General features: G+C 42.7%; 1 pseudogene; it reads left to right on the forward strand.

The window, feature by feature from the left end:
- The first annotated feature begins 9569 nt into the window (after window positions 1-9569).
- On the forward strand, window positions 9570-9869 carry LOC148000755 (small integral membrane protein 14 pseudogene; annotated as a pseudogene).
- Window positions 9870-19470: the final 9601 nt, after the last annotated feature.

The raw sequence follows: 19470 nt of genomic DNA on the forward strand, positions 1-19470 counted from the left end.
CAATCCCTCCTTGTATGGAGTACAGCAAGCCCAAAGTAAGGAAAGTGCCTTTCCACCCTTACCGGACTCTAATGAGAGTTTCCATAGTGTTTCCTTTAATGTCTTGTTCATTATTTCCACCTGCCCAGAATTCTGCACAACAAAGACTCCAAACTATGCATACATCTTTGACTGTTATTCACAGGCTTTGGCAGTGAGAGCTGGGCTATTATATGACAGCATTCCTAGTGAGTGGCAAAATTGGGGGAAAGTTCCTAGCAGAGCTTTCTAGTTGCTCTATGATCAGTTTCAGTCTGATGTAGTGAGCTTCTACTCACCCAGAAAAGGAATCAATAAAAAAAAGCAGGCACTTTTGTCTTACTCTAGGAGACCATGTGTCAGTAAACTCAGGATCCCATAATTTATCAGAGCATTGGCTACCTGTATGCAATCTTCTCTGGGTAAATGATCTCTGTTTTTTATTTACATAGGTGCAAATGTGACATCTGGCTTTGACATCTCCTTCTACACTGTCCAGTGTATTAGGTAGAACATACCTTGGTGTTGGCAACTCAGAGAGTTCTGTGGACCCAAGACAAGTAGTCTGGTAAAGCTGAGTTACCAGAAATCTGCCAATTGTCTCTGGAAGAATGATCTTTCCCTCTGGTGTTCACCACCAACCTCTGGCGTCAAGCTATCCATTTGATTCTTTTGCATCTTCACCTCTTGGTTATACTCGAAATACACAAGATCTAAGGCACAAACCACATAAAACTCAAGAAGGATAACGAAAATGTGGATGCTTCACTCCTTTTTTTTTTATTAACTTGAGTATTTCTTATATACATTTCGAGTGTTATTCCCTTTCCCAGTTTCCGGGCAAACATCCCCCTCCCCCCTCCCCTTCCTTATGGGTGTTCCCCTCCCAACCCTCCCCCCATTGCCGCCCTCACCCCAACAGTCTAGTTCACTGGGGGTTCAGTCTTAGCAGGACCCAGGGCTTCCCCTTCCACTGGTGCTCTTACTAGGATATTCATTGCTACCTATGAGGTCAGAGTCCAGGGTCAGTCCATGTATACTCTTTAGGTAGTGGCTTAGTCCCTGGAAGCTCTGGTTGCTTGACATTGTTGTACATATGGGGTCTCGAGCCCCTTCAAGCTCTTCCAGTTCTTTCTCTGATTCCTTCAACGTGGGTCCTATTCTCAGTTCAGTGGTTTGCTGCTGGCATTCGCCTCTGTATTTGCTATATTCTGGCTGTGTCTCTCAGGAGCGATCTACATCTGGCTCCTGTCGGTCTGCACTTCTTTGCTTCATCCATCTTGTCTAATTGGGTGGCTGTATATATATATGGGCCACATGTGGGGCAGGCTCTGAATGGGTGTTCCTTCAGTCTCTGTTTTAATCTTTGCCTCTCTCTTCCCTGCCAAGGGTATTCTTTTTCCCCTTTTAAAGAAGGAGGCTTCACTCCTTCTTTAAAGGGGGAACAAAAATATCCACAGGAGGGGATAGGGAGGCAAATTTTAGAACATTCTAGTGTCTCCTGGATACAAGAGAATTTCCAGGGAAGACACAACCAGTGATGTCACTGGGAAATGCCATAGCTTACTTGCTAACTACCTCCACCCAGACTGACCAGTTTCTGCAGTGGCTTTTCCAGAGACTCACTTTTGAGCCAGGAACACCCATTCGCTCACTCTCCTTCCAGAGCTTCAGAGTTCTCACTCCTTCATTACAACTCAGTTGCTGAGGACAGGGAGAGTTGTATCAGGCCTTGAAATGGATAGAACATCTTTGTTAACAGCCAAAGATCTAAAGACCATGGATGATGGATATTCTTCTTCCTGAAATGTATAAACCCAGGGTCCATGCATGTGACATATAGTCCAATTTCCACAGTTTTACTGTTCCCTAGAGGCCAATATTTTTTTCCTACACCTTTAAATATATGCAAGTTGGAGTACATTGTTTCATGGACTGTGCCTTGAGAGGGGTCCTGGTTTCAATATATCCACCCATGTTCTTTCCTGAAATCTCTGTCTTACCATCCCATTTTGTGCAATGGAAACTCCCTTTTCCTGGCAACATAGGTTCTCAGGTATAGGGCAAACATCAAATTGTAAACTTTATGTCCATTCTTAAAGTTAAAATCCCCAAAAGTGAGGGAACTGAGACCCAACCGAGAGCCATGGAGGGGCAGAATGCATAAGTGCTGCTGGCCAAGGAAGAGCAGGAGGAAGCAGAGAAGCTGTAGCACATCATGGTGCACACCTGGGCAACCTGCTGTCTTCACTCAGAGGACCTACAGGGTGCTTAACCATCATTTATAACTCGGTGTCTGGTTCCCTCCTCTGGCTACCGAGGGAACTGCATTCAGAGGAACCACAGACAAAAGTCAGCCAAGAACAATTCACCAAAATAAATAAAAATGAACACATTTTTCTGTGAAAAAGCATACAAATATATGGTCAAGTCAAACAAAACCCAAGGAAACACAAGAAGTGAAATATTTCACAACAACCCAAGAGTGCAAGAAACAGCATAAAAACAATCTCTTAAACCTATAATAATTCTATATGTATTTCTTGAAATAGTAGTTGGAGTAAGCAACCGGGCTATAATGCTCTTATAAGTTCCATAGCCTCATCAACCCTTGTCACAGTCTCCACCTGTTTGACTTTTTCTTAAGCACAAATATGTGTGAGTTAGAATCCTGAGTCTGTCTGGGATCAGACTGTAAACTGTAGTCAATGTAACACTGGCAATCATTAGCCACAATCTTCAAGTTTCCCTCCTAACCCCAGAGCACAGCCATAACTTTGGAAAGCAAAGCGCACCCTCCACCAAACTATCTATCCTCCAAAATCCTGTCTCTCCAAAACACCAAGTCCATTCCTCGTGCTATAAAGTATGACGGCCAAGCTTTGCATATGAAGGAACGATGGTGCAGGCTCTAATACCTCACCAAAGAGACATTGCCTTAAATTCTTTTATAAGTCCGGTTTCCATGATAAGAGTTATATTAAAATATTATCCCAATCTAGACCTGTTCCCCTGGGTTGGCTCATGCCACATGTTGTCTAGAATGACTCCTTTTTAAAGCCAACTTTCTATGACCAATGTTACAAATTTTCAACCTTACAAAATAACATAAAAGCCAGTCACCTGTAGCCAAGACATGTAAAGCGTATTATACATTTAAAACCAAAAAAAAATGAAGTGAGTGCACATATCTTTAGTATTTAGATCAAACACCATTCTTACTTTTTTAGCTGTCATTTTAAAAGAAGCACCTTGTTACCTGTTGATTCCAATAATCACAGTCACAGATTTCTCTAAGAGAATCAGACATCAGCTCCCTTACCATAGAAGCTTTGAAGCTGCTGGCACCTTTAAGGGCAGCTAGTGTAGACATTTAGCCAGCCCCCTTTGGAGCTTCCCCAGTGGACAGACCTTGGTTCCTAGCTACATTCCTCCATTGAGGCCGGATCCAGTCAGAGACACACATGACAGTTAACACCAGACACAACCAGTTATCTAGGATGCAGGGCTCCAAAGGTCAATTGAAACTGTTTTTATTTATTTGTTCCTTTCTTGAAAGGACTTAAAACTAAATCAAGGGGGGAATCAACCAGCATTTAAAGTTTTCACCATTTTTTTCTATTAAACATGAAACAAAATATTCAAGCAACAAGAAGCAAAACCCAGACATAAATTGACATACATGGACAGCTTAGTGCACCAAGGACAGACAATAGACATAGAGGGAAGGAGCTATATGGTGTCCCACCAAAGGGACCCAGATATCCTAAAGGACCCAGAACCAGAAATAAACACTTCTCCAATAGCAGCCAGCAAGGAGGCAGGATGTCCCTAGGAGAGCTCTTAAAAAGCTTAATCTCATTTTCCTTCTTTTTCCAAAGCATCTGTGGAGAGTCTGGGAGGAATGTTTTTCTCAAACCACTTTCTCTCTTGTCTAGGGTGTAAACTGTCCCTAATCAGGGTCCAAAGACTAAAATCATCTGTGAGAATTGACTTTGCTTCTCTAGATTTTAGCATAACTCTAAAAGAACACATACACAGAAACATTTTACCATTGTTACCTTGTCCCTTTTTACAAGGTTTACTCACCACTACCCCAAATCTTTATTTTTCTTTGCACGTGCTTTCAATTCTAGTGGTCCTTCTGAAACCTGCTTTCTGAGGCCTTTCCTGGCCCACTTTCCCCCATTCGCTCCTCCTTCTTCACCTTCCGGCTTCCTGGTACGATCTAGTCACGTTGTCCCCTCTTTCCCGATCTCAGTGGGACCTCTGTCGTCACAACACAGAACCAGGCATAGGCCTGTAAGAGTTAAGAAGAAACACACACTCGGGTCATTCGTGTTAAAAGAAGGCTGTCCGCGCTTTACTGAGATCTCCTTATATACCACAGGCAAAAGCCATGGAAAAACAATAAAGTAGGTGAAAATTCCCAACCAGGAAAATAGGAAAACAGGAAAAATCTGCATCGTGGCAAGTCCCGACCCCAATACAGGGGCGTAAACAACTTCTTAACAACAATAATCTGAAAGGCTCAGTAAGGGGAATGGGTGCCATGGAAGGTCCTGGCCCCAAATCAGAGACTGAGAGCAGCTGCCAAGGGTGTAAACAACTTCTTGCCATAGCAGACTGAAAGGCTCGGTGAGGGGGAAGGGAAACACCCCAAGGTAGGGCCCAACAGGCTAATATAAAAGTATATTTGAAAAACTAAAACACTATCAAGAAAAATAATTAAAATGTGCTACATATCTAAGCATAACATTCATAAGAGAAGAAACTCAAATGACTGAGAAATTCATAAGAAATATTCGTCATCCTTGTACATCACACAAATGCAAATCAAAATTACTCTGAATCACTTTTCACACTTGTCAGTATGACTAAGGTTAATAACACGTGTGACAACTCAAGCTGACTGGGTTATGGAGCAAGGGGAACATTTATATTCTCCTGGTGGAAAGGCAAACTTCTACAGCAACTTCGGAGATCAGTATGATGGTTCTTCAGGAAGGTGAAAATTGTTGTTCCTTAAGATACAACTCCAGGTCTCATGTCCAGATGTTGGTTCATCGTAGAATACAGACCTTTGCTCAACCATGTTCAGTGAAGCTCGTTTGTAATACTTAGAATTTGGAAATATTTAAGTTGTCCCTTAACGGATGAATGCATAAAGAAAACGTGGTGCATTTACAGACTGCATTGCTGCTTAACAATTACAAAAGGCAAAAAGGAAGCATGCACTATGCAGGACAATGAATGGATCTAGTAAAAGTCATTCTGGATGCGGTAATCCAGGCTGAAAAAGACAAATGGGATACATATTCACTTAAATGTGGATGTTAGCTGTTGATTCTTCAATCTGTGTGACTGTATGATCAGTTTAGTGTGAGGGTCTAGGGACGTGGGCCAGACTGTCCTCATTTAGGGAAGTACAAGTTCACTCATGGATGGCTGAGGGACACTGACAGGGATAGGAATGTGAAATGTGAAGAGACAGGGCGAGGCAGCAATGGAGGGAACATAGAGAGGGACAGCTAAAATGAGGCACTGTATCGAAGCCTAAGAGAGTAGAAACCCTAATTGCTTTTTAAATTGTTTTATAAAGGTAACTAATGATTTATTATAGGTTCAAGGAGAAAAGTTAAAATGTTGCTTGGGTTCATCTATGTGAAATTTCAATAATAAGTAAGTCACAACAATTATGGAGTTTGACTTTCAATGAACCTGCTACAGATAATGAATATCTAGTCCTTATGGAGACGTCTGTTACCATCTATTATACACTAGTCATTTTATTTGTTTACATTTCAAATGTCATCCCCATCATTGATCTCTCCACTTTGAACCCCCATACCCTCCCAGTCCTCTTTGTTTCTAAGAGGGCACTCCTCCATCTACCCATCCACTTCCACTTCACCCCTCTAGCATCCCCCTTCTCTGGGACATCAAGTTTCTACAGGGCCAGTTGTCTCCCTTCCCATAGATGTCAGATGAGCCAGTTGTTGCTACACATGCTCTACACTTTATGTATCAGGAGCCATGGCCAGGACCATGTATCCTCTTTAGTTGGTAGTTTAGTCCCGAGGAGCTCTGAAGGCTCCAGTTAATTGATATTGTTGTTCTTCATATTGAGTTCCAAACCCTTCATCTCCTTCAGGCTTTCCCCTAACTCTTTCATTGTGGTCCCCAGGCTTAGTCCAGTGGTTGGCTGTGAATATCTGCATCTGTGACTTGAACTTGAGAGGGTAGAAGGAAGCCTCGGACTCCCAAGTAAGGTAATAGGATGTAATTCTGTATGTGCCCAGAAGATGGCGACATAGGATGGTATTCACACACACTTGTTTCTCACTAACCTCTTAGTTCTGTCCAGCGTGTCAGGTAAGGTCCGCAATGTGTTCTGTGAGTGAAGATTCCTTCTGCTTGCTGGAACTCGATCTGCTGCGTGGAATACTCTCGATTGGCGATGGGCGTATGGGTCGGTGGACGCAATCACTCCAGGAACTGAGAATGAATGGACTGAGTTGAGCAGACATTGAGGGGTTGGCATCTCCAGAACCTGCAGCTTAGCATCCATGGATCCAGGAGAGCACAGTGTGCAGGGCTGAAATCAGATTCTGTAATGGGGAGGAGGGAGAAACTAAGTTTTTGAAGTATTTGTTCTTTTTGAAAGCACAAAGTGGGAGGTCAGTCAGTTTTCCTCTTTTTGCAACATCTTACTCTGACCTACAGGACATATCCTGGGGTATATTGCTTTCCAGATTCAATGGGCTTTTCAGAAATTCCAGTTTCCTGAAACGGCATGGCCCTACTTTGGTGGACTGAGTGGTAGGAAGTGGAAAGGTCCTCTGAGGGGCAGATGAGGATCAGAATATGAAAGGCCAAAAGAAGAGGAAAGACACAGTTATGAAAGGAATGCTGGTGGGTACAAGGCAACAACAAGCATATTTCTCAAAGCCCTGTTTTACTGTAGTACTGTGGGAAGCATAACCACAAGCTAACAGAAACAAATTGTTAAAATAAACAATGCATTCGTTCCCGTTCCCCAAACTTCTCCGTTTTTTTCCACCAAGGTCAATAGAAATTTAAGCCTCAAGTACACCTTCTCTTATGGTTCCATACCTCAGGCTGAAAAATCTGCCAACAGGCCTTGACCTACCTTGAGTATGCCCAGCAGGCAGACCTTTTCTCTCTTTCTTTTCCTCTGAGAGCAGGAGCAAATGACTTTATACAGTGGGCGATTTCCATTATCAACAAACAGAAATTTTCCTAAGTCATTAAAGCTAGAAAGCCAGTCATTGATGGGCTGGTGCGGTAAGATCATTCTAACTAAACTATCCCATGGGGAAAAGTAAAAGAGACAGCCACACCTGTGTTTAGGAAACGAGATGTCCGCAGGTGATTTGAGTATGGGTGCTGAGTGGGAGAGAAAAGGTCATGAATCTAGCTGGAAAAGCCCACCCCACTTTTAGATGTGTTTTCTTTCTTTTCTTTCTTTTTTTTTTTTTTTTACTTTTCTTTTTTTCGGAGCTGGGGACCGAACCCAGGGCCTTGCGCTTCCTAGGCAAGCGCTCTACCACTGAGCCAAATCCCCAGCCCCTAGATGTGTTTTCAAAAGGCATGCAATAGAAATTGAACTGCAATAAAAGTGTGTCAGCAAATGTGCTCTAATGATAGGTGATTAGATTTTGGGGGCCATATTGACACAGAAACTGGATTAGTGGTAATATCTTGGGAAGTAGCTTGTGTTACAAGGAGAACTTCAGTTATCCCTTGCCTAGACCATCTACTGTCTTCTCTTCTCTTTTTCCTCTTTCACTTGTCTACCTGGGCTGATGTAGCAAAAGGCTCTTACCGGAGACAAGTCAAAGGAGAATTAAGGTGAAATCTTTAGCCTGTTTTCTTGGAGACACATTGGACTGGAAAGGCTGTGAGGGAACCAGGCGGGAGGAGACTGCAAAGGGCAGAACGAAGCAGTGACTGCACTGGTCCTGTTTCCCATTCTGTCACAGAAGCATTTTAAGAAAGGAGGGTTCCATTGGCTCAGAGTCGGGAAGCACAGACTCCATCCTAGAAGGGGTGAGTGTAGCCGTGAGAGGTGCAGTTGGTAGAAGTGGACTGGCTGGCAGGATGTGAATGAGACTCTTTCCATGTGGATGGAGCAGGGAGCAGAAATAGGGAAATTCTAGCTCTTAGCTTCCTCTCTGTGCCATTTAGTGCAGGCACCTGGCCTGTGAGTTATGGTGTTACCACCATTCAGAGTGAGTTTTATGTCGATTCTCTCCCCAAAACCCCTCAGAGCGACATTCAAAGGCCTGCTTCACTAACACACTAGGCAATTTTTACCTTCCTCAAATTGTCAGTGACCAGCAGCAGAGCAAGGCAAGAAGGTTGCACGGCCATTTAGAGGGAGGAATCAAGGAGTGGTGTCCGTGCAAGCCAGAAGAGACCTACAGGAAAGCTGGACATCAAAGAGCCACACACATTCTCTCATGGCTTCTCATGGTTTTCCCAGGGTGAGATTCAGATGCATGTGGTAGCTAAAGGCATTTCTGGCTGAAGCCGGTTTTCCTATGTGACATTAGGAAACAGTTGTAATAAAAGAAAGTTTCAAACAGCAACCTGTTCTGACTCTGATGGACACAAGTCTGATACTAGGCTGGAATTCTCTTCCTAACTTTCGATACTTTTGAAAATAAAGGATAGATAGTATAATGTACTCTAATCCTAAAATACTGTGAAATATGTATTTCATAAATATGCATTACATGATATTCAGTTGAAATTGCTGGGAATTGTACTTTCTTCTATCTATAACTGCTCTGCTCTGGACAGAATTACTAAAGAATATGATGACTTGGGCTGTGTGTGTCTTTGTGTGTTCTGTGCGTGTGTTTATGTGTGTCTCTGTGTTTCTTTAGGTAGGTATGTGTATTTATGTGTTTATATATTTATGTGAAAATGGAGGCTCTGTCAACTTATGGTATTTTTCACAGTAGCTATTGTCCACCGTGCTTTATGAGATGAAGTGTTCATTATGGCAGATGGAGTCAGAGAGACTACAGAAAGATCAAAGTATGGGGCTGGGGATTTAGCTCAGTGGAAGAGCGGTTGCCTGGCAACCGCAAAGCCCTGGGTTCGGTCCCCAGCTCCGGGGGTGGGGGGGGGAGAAAAAGAAAGATCAAGGTATGGAGGAAGGGGCAGGGAAGATATCACAGCAGTTGAAATCACTTATTGTTCTTCCAGAGGATCTGGAATTGGTCCCTGGTAACCATACAAAGACTAACACCAACCTCGATAGGCAAAGCTGTCTCCCAGATTCTGCCCACACTTGACAACCTCGTGATGCATCCACCCATACAAAAGGCAAAACACAGATCTGGGTCTAGTGGCTAATAGTGACATGGTCTATCTAATCTGGAGGGGAGGAGGGTGGCAGCCAGCAGCAGCAGTGGCAGCGACAGGGGCATCCAGAACACTCCAGGCCACCACCGTCCCCACCACCACTTGTATGGGTGGCTTTAAAGAGTTGAGTAAAAACAAGCTGGTAACCAACCATGGTTGAAGGGGGATTTGATCCCTGTGAATGTATTTGCTCTCATGAACGCGCTATGAGAAAATTCATCAATCTGCTCCGGCAGTCCCAGTCCTATTGCACCAACACAGAATGCCTTCGGGAATTGCCAGGGCCCTCAGGCGACAGTGGCATCAGCATCACTGTGATCTTGATGGCCTGGATGGTGATCACTGTGCTCCTCTTTCTACTGAGGCCTCCTAACCTGAGAGGCTTCAGCCTTCCTGGAAAGCCCTCCAGTCCTCACAGTGGACAGGTCCCGCCAGCCCCTCCTGTGGGCTAACATCCTGGTGTGGGAAACAGCGATTGTTTGATGCCCTGCACGACCGAACGACTGAAGAGAACATGGCATTACCTGTCTCTCCTTTTCCGTCTGCAGTGTGGATGGTATTGTTTTCATGAGCTTCTAGAAGTTTCACTTGCCAACTGCCTTTGTTTCCTGTGTTGCCACAGTCCTTGTTTACAGTATACCCCAGTAAATGATTTCTTTGAAAAATCGAGGGCTGTGTTGGTTGGCCTAAGCTTAAACTTTCCACTCGTTCTCCCTGGAACCCTGACCATAGCGTCTGTGGTGGTTTCTGGCCCAACTGAAGGAAAATTAAGGTTTCTGCATTTAAGTATTTTAAGTGGTTTGGATAGATTTTAATTCTTTTCATAAGGTATATTCTGGTTGTCTGGTATGAGTGACAGAGCCATGCCGTAGTCACTTTACTGTGGCAGTTTACCTATGGGTGGCAGTTTTCTGTAGTCCTTGGCACTGATACTTTAGATCATTTTCCTTACAAAGTCCAGCTGGCTTATATGGCTAGAATAGGAAAATCGATTTGGTTGTTTACTGATTTTTTTTAATTACCATTAAAAATTTCTGATGGTAATACTTTAAATAAACATGATTGATTAATATTTTTAAAAGAGGTAAAACACTCAGAGACCTAGAAAACCATGGATGGGTTCCTCTTTAGTCAACTGGAGCCACAAAAATGTCAGAATCACACAGCCAATCAGAATTCACCTGAAACCAGACACTACAGAAATGGTCTCATTTACATAGAAAGAAGTGGCTGTTGGGAAATGATAAGCAAAGTTGCTCAGCACGACCATGAAAGGACTCTTCACAACTGGGCATAGTGACTCAAAGTGCCAATTTCAGTACTTGGGATAAAGAAGTAGGTAGATTCCTGTAGGATCAAGGCCACCCTGTTTCACCCAGCAAGTCCATGATGTTTAGTTCTGCCAGATTATACTGAGAGGTCCCGTTTTTCCTTTTTTTTTTTTTCATACTTTTTACTTGTGTGAGTATATTGTAGCTATCTTCAAACACACCAGAAGAGGGCGTCAGGTCCCATTGCAGATGGCTGTAGGTAGCCATGTGGTTGTTGAGATTTGAACTCAGGATCTCTGGGAGAGCAGTTGGTACTCTTAATCTCTGAACCATCTCTCCAACCCCTGACAGATCCTGTGACAACATACTGACTAAAACTCTTTATACATTCCTTCAAAGGGTTAATATTTCCAGGCTTGAGTGACAATGGTGCATTATAACTTAGATGAAGTATATCATAAGTGACACTGGTCTCAGATATTGAAGTGGTGAGTAAACGATCAGAAATAGAAGGACACCGCAGGCCACTGGATATCTATGCAGGATAGCAGTAGATGTAGTTGCACTTTTTACATAAAACACACAGAGCTTTCCAAACCTATTTACTTTTATTTTAGTTTGTTTAAGATTTATGACATATACCGCATTCTGCCTGCATGCATGCTTGCAGGCCAGAAGAGGGCGCCAGATCTCACTATAGATGGTTGTGAGCCACTGTGTGGTTACTGGGAATTGAACTCCGACCTCTGGAACAGTAGCCAGTATTAACTGTGGAACCACCTCTCCAGAACCATTACTTCTATTCTAATCTGCCTGGTGTCTCCAGTAATTTTCTCATGAGTGTTCTCTTGGCATGATAAAGTTTGATCTTAACCTATGCGCTCAGAAGGGACACACATCTGCAATGACATGTTCATTTTGAGTTTTGTATTTTGTAATCGAAGATCTTTTTGTTTGTATTTAGCATGGAACTATCTATGTAAACAAGGATGTTCTACTCCCTGCCTCTGCCCTCCTGCTTGAACTCTTGAACTAACAGTGGACCACCACCATGAAAGGCACTTTCTTCTTTGTGTCCTAAATCCACAAAAAAGCAATTAAGTGCCTACTAGGGCGTTATGAATATGCTATCACCTTAGATGGTTCACGGCATGGCGTATAGATTAACAACTTGTAGCTGGGTATTTCGAGGCATTGTTCCATTGGACTAGACAGAAGACTCTGGCATGAATTTTCTAATGGCGCTAAGTGCCCTTTCATTTTTCTGAAAGTCCTTTGGACTTATGCCAGAGTGAGGGATGTGCACGAATCTCACTGGAAATTAAGTGTCCGTTTCCTTTGAAGCTGAGGTTGGGTTTCTTTTGAGAGAGGAGTGCTTGTGACTGGGATGATTCACCTCTCCTCCAGCCAAGGCAATTGTGAGAAGACCTCACTCAGGTGCACTAAATTCTCACTTCCACAAGGTGGCACCCCATACCTAGCAATCTATATCCTCATTTCTTCAGGACAAACACCTAAGGGCTACTGGCCAGAAGGGGTCAGAACAAGTCCACTCTTCTGTTCCCCTTTCATTGAGCACTAAGTGGTGATCACCCTTATAGACAGCAGACTGCGGTGGTCAGAATGGAGGAAGGTGATAATTTAAGGCCTGTCACTAGTAGGAATTAAAAGTTGACATTTTTATCTGCAGATAGTATAATAACATTTATAAAACATTTATGAAAATTCCAAGGATATAATCATTAAGGAAAATTTTCAAGCTGATTGCCCATTAATTATTATATATCAAATGTATAAAAAATCAAAGAAAAGCTATTGCTAAGGAGTACTGATAAAAAAGACTGCATGTTTTTATTTTTTCATTTTAATTTGGTTTCAAACGGTGTGTGTGTGTTCCTACATTTTAAACTGATGTGAACAAAGAGAAACTGTCCAGAGGGATAAAAAGAAATGATAGAAGAGGTGAGGAAAGGAAGGACAATGGTATTGAGAGGCAGAGATTGGCGCAATATATGGTGTATACATATATGAAAATTAGACACACACACACTTGTGCAATAGCAGCAAGGTCCTTAGCAGGTAAAAGAACTTGCTACACTAGTATGATTATCTGAGTTCAATACCTGGGACCCATGGTACAAACATGGACTGAATATTGTGGCACATATATGCACAGACACACACGTATCCACTGGCAAAGAAAACTTTGAAAATTCATAAGCATTTGACTTTAGAGGCACAAGGATCAGGAGTTGGGAATGAGGTCACCCCAACATTCACTTACCTCAGAAAACCCAAGAACCGAAATTGAGCTAAGCTAATGAGTCCGATTAAAGTGTGGCAAATGCAAGAAAAAAAATTTTAATGTGCAAATATGTACGGCATAAACCACAACAAATATTAGGTTAGAAATATCAAATTGCTGGTCCTTTATATTAGTTGATAGAAAGAAAGTAACAAAGAAACAAAAAAGAGAGAAAAGAAACTAAACGACAAACTTATGAAGGGAAGTAGAAGCCATCAAAATAAAGGCGGGGAATGAAAGAAAATGGGCTGGGGTGCCATGCTTGAAGGAGGAAAACACTTTAGACTCTCTGCTCCGATGAAGCTGACTAAGGTGGTGCCTGCGGGTCCTTCACAGGCGCTTTTGTGCTGCTTGCTCAGCTTGGGCACAGTTGTTTGTCCTCTTGTATCCTGTGCGGATTCCAGGTAAGGCAGGCAGTGGGAGAGCCAGGTCTCCAGCTAACTGGCTAAGCTGCTGTGCTTCAGAGCACAGGGTGCTTTGTTGCAGCTTGAGCAGGAGCTCCTGAGTCTGCACAGCCGCTGCCACAATTTTTCCACCACACTCCTGCTTTCCTCCCCTGTGAAATCCCCTCTGGAGTCAGGTTTGCTGCTTGCTGTTGTCCTGAACTGCTGCCAAAGAAAAACAAGCTCGTTCCTGAAGAACTATTGCTGAACAGGTCCTCTTCCCCATATCCTAATAACTTTTCTCTTCCATTACCTATGATGTGGGCTACTTATTAAAAGTAGTTTGCAAAAAACTTTGCCTCCATCCTGCTGTAGTAGAAATAAGGAAAAAGGAAGCAGGTTCTTGTGTACAAAATACTTTATCAGAGGTCTTAAGCTCCTCAGGCTTCCTCAAGGAAGCTCTGAAGGCAATTTTAGGAAGTATCTAATAATATTGTATATGATAAAAGAAGAGAGGCCCTTGGGTCAACTAAAATCCAACTTTATTAGTCTGGTCTCTTAGTCTTCGGTGCATCTATCCAGGCTCTTCTGGCTTTTAGAGTCTCTAGCGAGAAGTAATGTGTGATTCTCATAGGAGGACTGACTTTGTATGTTACCAGTACTTTTTCCCTTGCAGCTTTTATTATACTTATTTGTTCTCCATGTTACTGTCTTAGGAAATATATGCCCAGGGGAATTTCTTTTCCACTCCAGTCTATTTCATACTGTGTGCTCCTTTTACTTTGATGAGTCTCTTGTTTAAGTTAAGGACATTTTCTTTTATGATTTTGTTGAGAATTTTTGTTTGTTTGTTTGTTGGTTGGTTTTTGTTTTTGTTTTCTGTTTTATTTGCCTTTGACCCAAGTTTATTTTCATCCTTCCTATATACTTTATTGTGTTTATCATTATTATATTTGTTATTTTGCAGAAAAATCCTGTCTATTTCTTGGATGTTTTCTTCCAGGATTGACTTCCTTCCTTCCTTCCTTTCTTCCTTTGCTTTTCCTTTATTCCTTTCCCCCTCCACTCTTTTCCTCCCTTTGGATTTAAGATTTCCTCTATCTACGTATCCATTCCTTCTATCATCTCTTCAATGCCTGAGGTTCTCTATTCCATCTGTTGGAGTCTGTTATTAAGGTCTGCCTCTGAGAGACTATTTGAGTTCCTACATTTTACTCATCCACATCTCTCTGTTTAGGATTTCTTTATTCATTTCCTTCCACAGTTATTGTTTTCACACATTTCTTTACTTTCTCTTTAAAGGCCTCTCCCATATGTGCAAATGCTGTTTTACAGTCTGTTTTATTCTTGTTCTTCAATCATGTTGACATATTCAGGGCCTTCTGTCATAGTGTTGATGGGCTCTAATAGAGATTTGAATGCCCTGGCTGTTACTGGTTGTGTTTCTATGCTGGTCTGTAGTTATCTGGGGTTGGGAAGATTGTAATTCTAGGTGCTGAATCTGGTTTTGTGTGTAGAAAGTATTTGATCCCAACCATGGATTTCTGCCCATCCTTTGCCCAGTTAGTTTCTGGATAAAAGATTCACACTAGCTTTATATCTATGATAATCCTTAATTAGCACAAGAGCTGGGCAGATAGCTATCCTCTATACTATTATGCATATTTTTCCAATAATTCCGTTATATAATTTGCTATGGTTTTGTCTGGGATGCCTTAAACTCCAATTAGCCCACTCACACGGCCATTATTTAAAGATTCTTACCTCATGGTGGCTTCTCCTCTATTTACGTTCTTCTTTCTACCCCTGTCTGTCATGGTCTCCTCCCACCCCCAAGCTGGAACCCCAGTGAACATCTGTCTTAATTCTGCACAGCTTTTGACTATAGGCATTTTAATTTAAAATTCAGAAATAACTTGGAGGTAAGGTCACATAAGAGTATGCATTGGTGTTTTCTTTCTTTCGTTTGTTGTTGTTATTGTTGCTGCTCCTCCTGTTTTTATTTTGTCTTTTTTTTTTTTCAGAGCTGAGGACCAAATCCAGGGCCTTAAGCTTGTTAAGCAAGGGCTCTACCACTGAGCTAAATCCCCAACCCGGTTGCTGCTGTTTTTAATTTGTCTTTGTTGGTTTGGTTGGTAGGTTGGTTTTTGAGACAGTGTTTCTCTACTGTATTAGCATTTTCAAAAGCCAGTGCTTGATTAAGATATCTGGGGTCAGAGAAAGGCCTGAGTGTTAGTATTCTGCTAGCAGCCTTCTGATGGAGAACTCACAACTCCTGCTGCACCACACCTGCTTAGAGGGTGACACGCCCCCACCTTAATGATAATGGACTAAACATCTGAACCTGTAAGCCAGCTGCAATTAAATGTTGTCCTTTATAAGACTTACTTTGGTTTGCTATATGTTCTCAGCAGTAAAACCCTAACTTCACGGCCCTCTGAAGGATCATTTCCCCAATGTAGGGGACTGCCAGGGCGTTGAGGGCACACAATTTAGGGCAAACATAGTCATGAGCCTATTGGGTAGCGCTGACCTTAAATATTAAATTATCATTTTTCAGTTCTTCAATCGCTGCCAACTGTAAGCTGGATACAATGGGGGCTAGAATGCCATATACATCTAGTATAGGGCAAAGGGAAGGAGCGTCATCCAGTCCCAGCAGTCTCTAAGGCTAATTTAGTTAATGTCTAATTTAGAGTTCTATGTATCCTTTCTACCTGCCCTTAACTCTGGGGATGATATGCATAATGACGCTTCCAATTCGTCTCCAAGATCTTAGTTAGTCCCTGACATTTCTGAAATATGAAGGCAGGCCCTTATCTGGTCCTATTACCTTAGGTACTCCAAACCTGGGAAAATCTCTTCTAGTATCTCTATCCATCTATCCAGGAGGAAATGTTCACAAAAACCAGCAGGTATTTTGAGCCATGTCTTTCTTCCTTAATCTCTATAAAATCATTTTTCCCAGTAGAGGCCTCCAAGCTCTTACCTCTCAGTCAGGAGTTTGGATATTTGGGGTGACTGGGAGATTTGCTCAGCTGATAAGCATTAAAGTTTGTCATTTGTTTTACTCCTAAGTGAGTGACTCTGTGGATCTTTCTGAGAAGAGTTCTTGTTAAAGAGATGGATAATATTAGCTTACGTTCACTCAATCATCACCATCCCATTTAATTTCTTTTTCTGCATGTATCAGTTGATCTAGGTGGTTCAGGTAGAACAGTGTCCAATCTAGAGATGCTGTTTTCTTCAAGACTATGTCCTTAGCGGCCTTGTTAGCCCATCTGTTATCTCTAGCCATTGGTTTCTTTTCCCATGATGAGGGCCTGTGTTAATGTTATTAGCTTGGCCCTTTGAATTGAAGTGTCTGGAGGAACAGACTGAGTCCAGACTACCTCCATTTCCAGTGTCACTACTGCCCCTGCTCTCCTCTGACCCTCATGGGTAAAGCTGCTTTTGTTAATAAACCAGATCTGTTCTGTCTCTGACAGAGGAGAATCACTTTGATGGAGTGGACAGTCAAAATCAGAGTTGGGCAGCAGAATTGCATGGTTCGGGGAAACAGGTAGCTAGAAAATATGTTAGCCAAGATAGATTAATAAAGTTTGATAATGAAACATGTAGGCATTACTGAACAGCAATCAGGATTGTGTGTGTGTGTGTGTGTGTGTGTGTGTGTGTGTGTGATGAGTCCCAAAGTTAACTTATCCGCATCTTTATCCAACCGTGCTGTGGCAACAATAATAAGCAGGCAATCCTGCTGTCGCTGGGTCCAGTTTCTATGATAAATAATCCATTGGCCATTTCTGTGGAAGTCTTTTCTCCTGGATCCAGGGCTTTGTTGGCTAGAGGGGCTCTAATTCATTCTTCTTGTCTAATTTGTACTCTTCTATACTCTCTGCAACTTTTATTAGCTTGTATCTGTAACTTTATCTAATATTCGGCACTAACTAATTGCTGAAAGCCAGGGATCCCGTACTAGAGTTCTCTGTTTTCTCTTATTTCATATCATATCTAAACACTGGCCAATTATTGTTTAAACCTGCTTGCAGAGCCTGGTGGCAAATCTGGAGGAGATCCCTAACCCTTACACCCATTAAATAACCAATATGGGTGGGTTCCCTGTGGGCCCAAGGGCCAGTTTCTTGGCCTATGTCTGTGGTGAAGAGAACCTGTAAGAACTTTTCGGGAAAGTTGGTGTCATGTCCTGAATACAGTTTATTCTACATTATGCCATCAGGTGGCTGGTCCCTCAGGGGAAGAGATGCCTCAACATGAGCCTACCAGAGGCACCCCCTTTCTTTATATAAAATAAATCTTTTTCATCTTAAAAACTCAGAGACCACATTTACTCGGACAGGGAGCATGCATTTCTCTTGGCAAGAAGGATATTCATTTACTGAACAAAAGATGTGAGCAGGAGTCAATTGCAAACTCTGTTAATGGATACATATGACCACTTGGGGCCTCTCCTGTCATGGACCCTGGATGCCAGACTGCACTGTGTCTGCCCTAGGCAGAAGGAGAGGGGAAGAGGGGATAAACCGGTGAGAAATGTAAAACCTGGAGCTGGTCCTGAGGGAAAAAGAAACTCACCAAATGACTGCTGAGTATTGAACTCAGGACATCTGGAAGAGCAGTCAGTGTTCTTAACCACTGAGCCATCTCTCCAGCCCCAAAGCTAACACTGTCAACAAGGATGGAGCTAACTGCTAGGCTGGACTCAGATTTTGTTCACGTTGACAAAGAAGTGTTAGCAGGGAGGAGGAGGGAAAACTTCTGAAACACTATATCCTCTACTGGTGACACCTTGGGGAGGTCCTGTGGCCATTTAACATCAAAAGCAGGCCACTCTAAGTTATATTAAGTGGTCTTTAGTCCTAACAACCTGTCCCATGTCAAAAAATTTCGTCAGTCCAAGTCCAAGAACACAGAAAACAAAAGAACAACTAACACAAAGTGTCCTCCTTCGCAGCTGAAGTACACAGACCAGCCTGTCCATGCCACGGACAGGATAACTCAGGCTATCTGCTCCAGCCACTGGCCAGATCAAAGTCCTGTTACTGAGGCTGTCCGAGCCCTCCTTAAGCTTGCACATATGAATCTGACCAAAAGCAGAACACAAAGAAGCTAGATAGAGGAGACATAGACAACTGTGGTACATCGCTCAAGCTGTCACTTCCCCGATTCACCACTCTCCTGTGGGTCCCCCACAAGAGGGGAGTTTACTGGCCAATACACAAAATGTGAGGTACAAATTGAACCACTACCTGAACCACCTGAAATGTCACTCACAGAGGAGGAAATCTATGTAAAGGCAAGAGTTTAGTCATTCCAAAATATCAGGGTCATCCCATTTCAGAGAGAGAAGTCCCTGAGCAGAGTCTACCAGGGAGCTATATACTTGCAATTAGGGTAGAATTCAAACAATTGGGGCAGAATTTGGACAAAGGTAACTATATAGGGTACTATCAGTGGGGAGAGGCAACCTCCAAATTGACTTGCAGTCAGTGGGCTGTTCTGGGACCTTCTGAGGGAGTCGGATGGGGAGTCACAGGAGGCTTTTTCAACAGTCTGGTTTGCAGCTGTTGCAGGAACTACAATAGCTCGACTCCTCCTGGAAGGGAGGGGTCCTTCTGTGCTCAGAGGTTGGTGGTGGAATTTTCCCACTGGCCTCAGCTTGGCCCCATCTCTGACTCTTTCATGGGGACTTTGGATCTGGAAAGCTGTGGGAATGCTGTAAATAGGGCTTACTGGGCCATCCTAGAACAAATGTGGAAGACGTTGTTACGGAAAGTGGTTTAAATCGTGTGACTCTGTCCCAAGCCTTCTGTGAAGAATGTCAATATTTGCCTAGAGACTCTTTGGGGAGGTTTTATGGTAAAGAATGTGGCTACCTTTTGCACTTGTCTGAAGATTCTGCGTGAGACCAAGGTTATGAGAATCAGATAAATTGAATTGAAAAAGGAAGTCTCAGAAACACCACTATGTGTCCCCCATAGTCTCATAGGTTTGAAGAAGCCTCTGGAGGCCTCAGAGTGGAATGTGCAGGTTTGTATAAGCTTGGCCCAGGGAGTGGTACTATTATACGGTACGG

Source organism: Rattus norvegicus, chromosome 15 (assembly GCF_021556685.1).
Source record: "Rattus norvegicus strain SHRSP/BbbUtx chromosome 15, alternate assembly SHRSP_T2T, whole genome shotgun sequence".
NCBI lineage: Eukaryota > Metazoa > Chordata > Mammalia > Rodentia > Muridae > Rattus > Rattus norvegicus.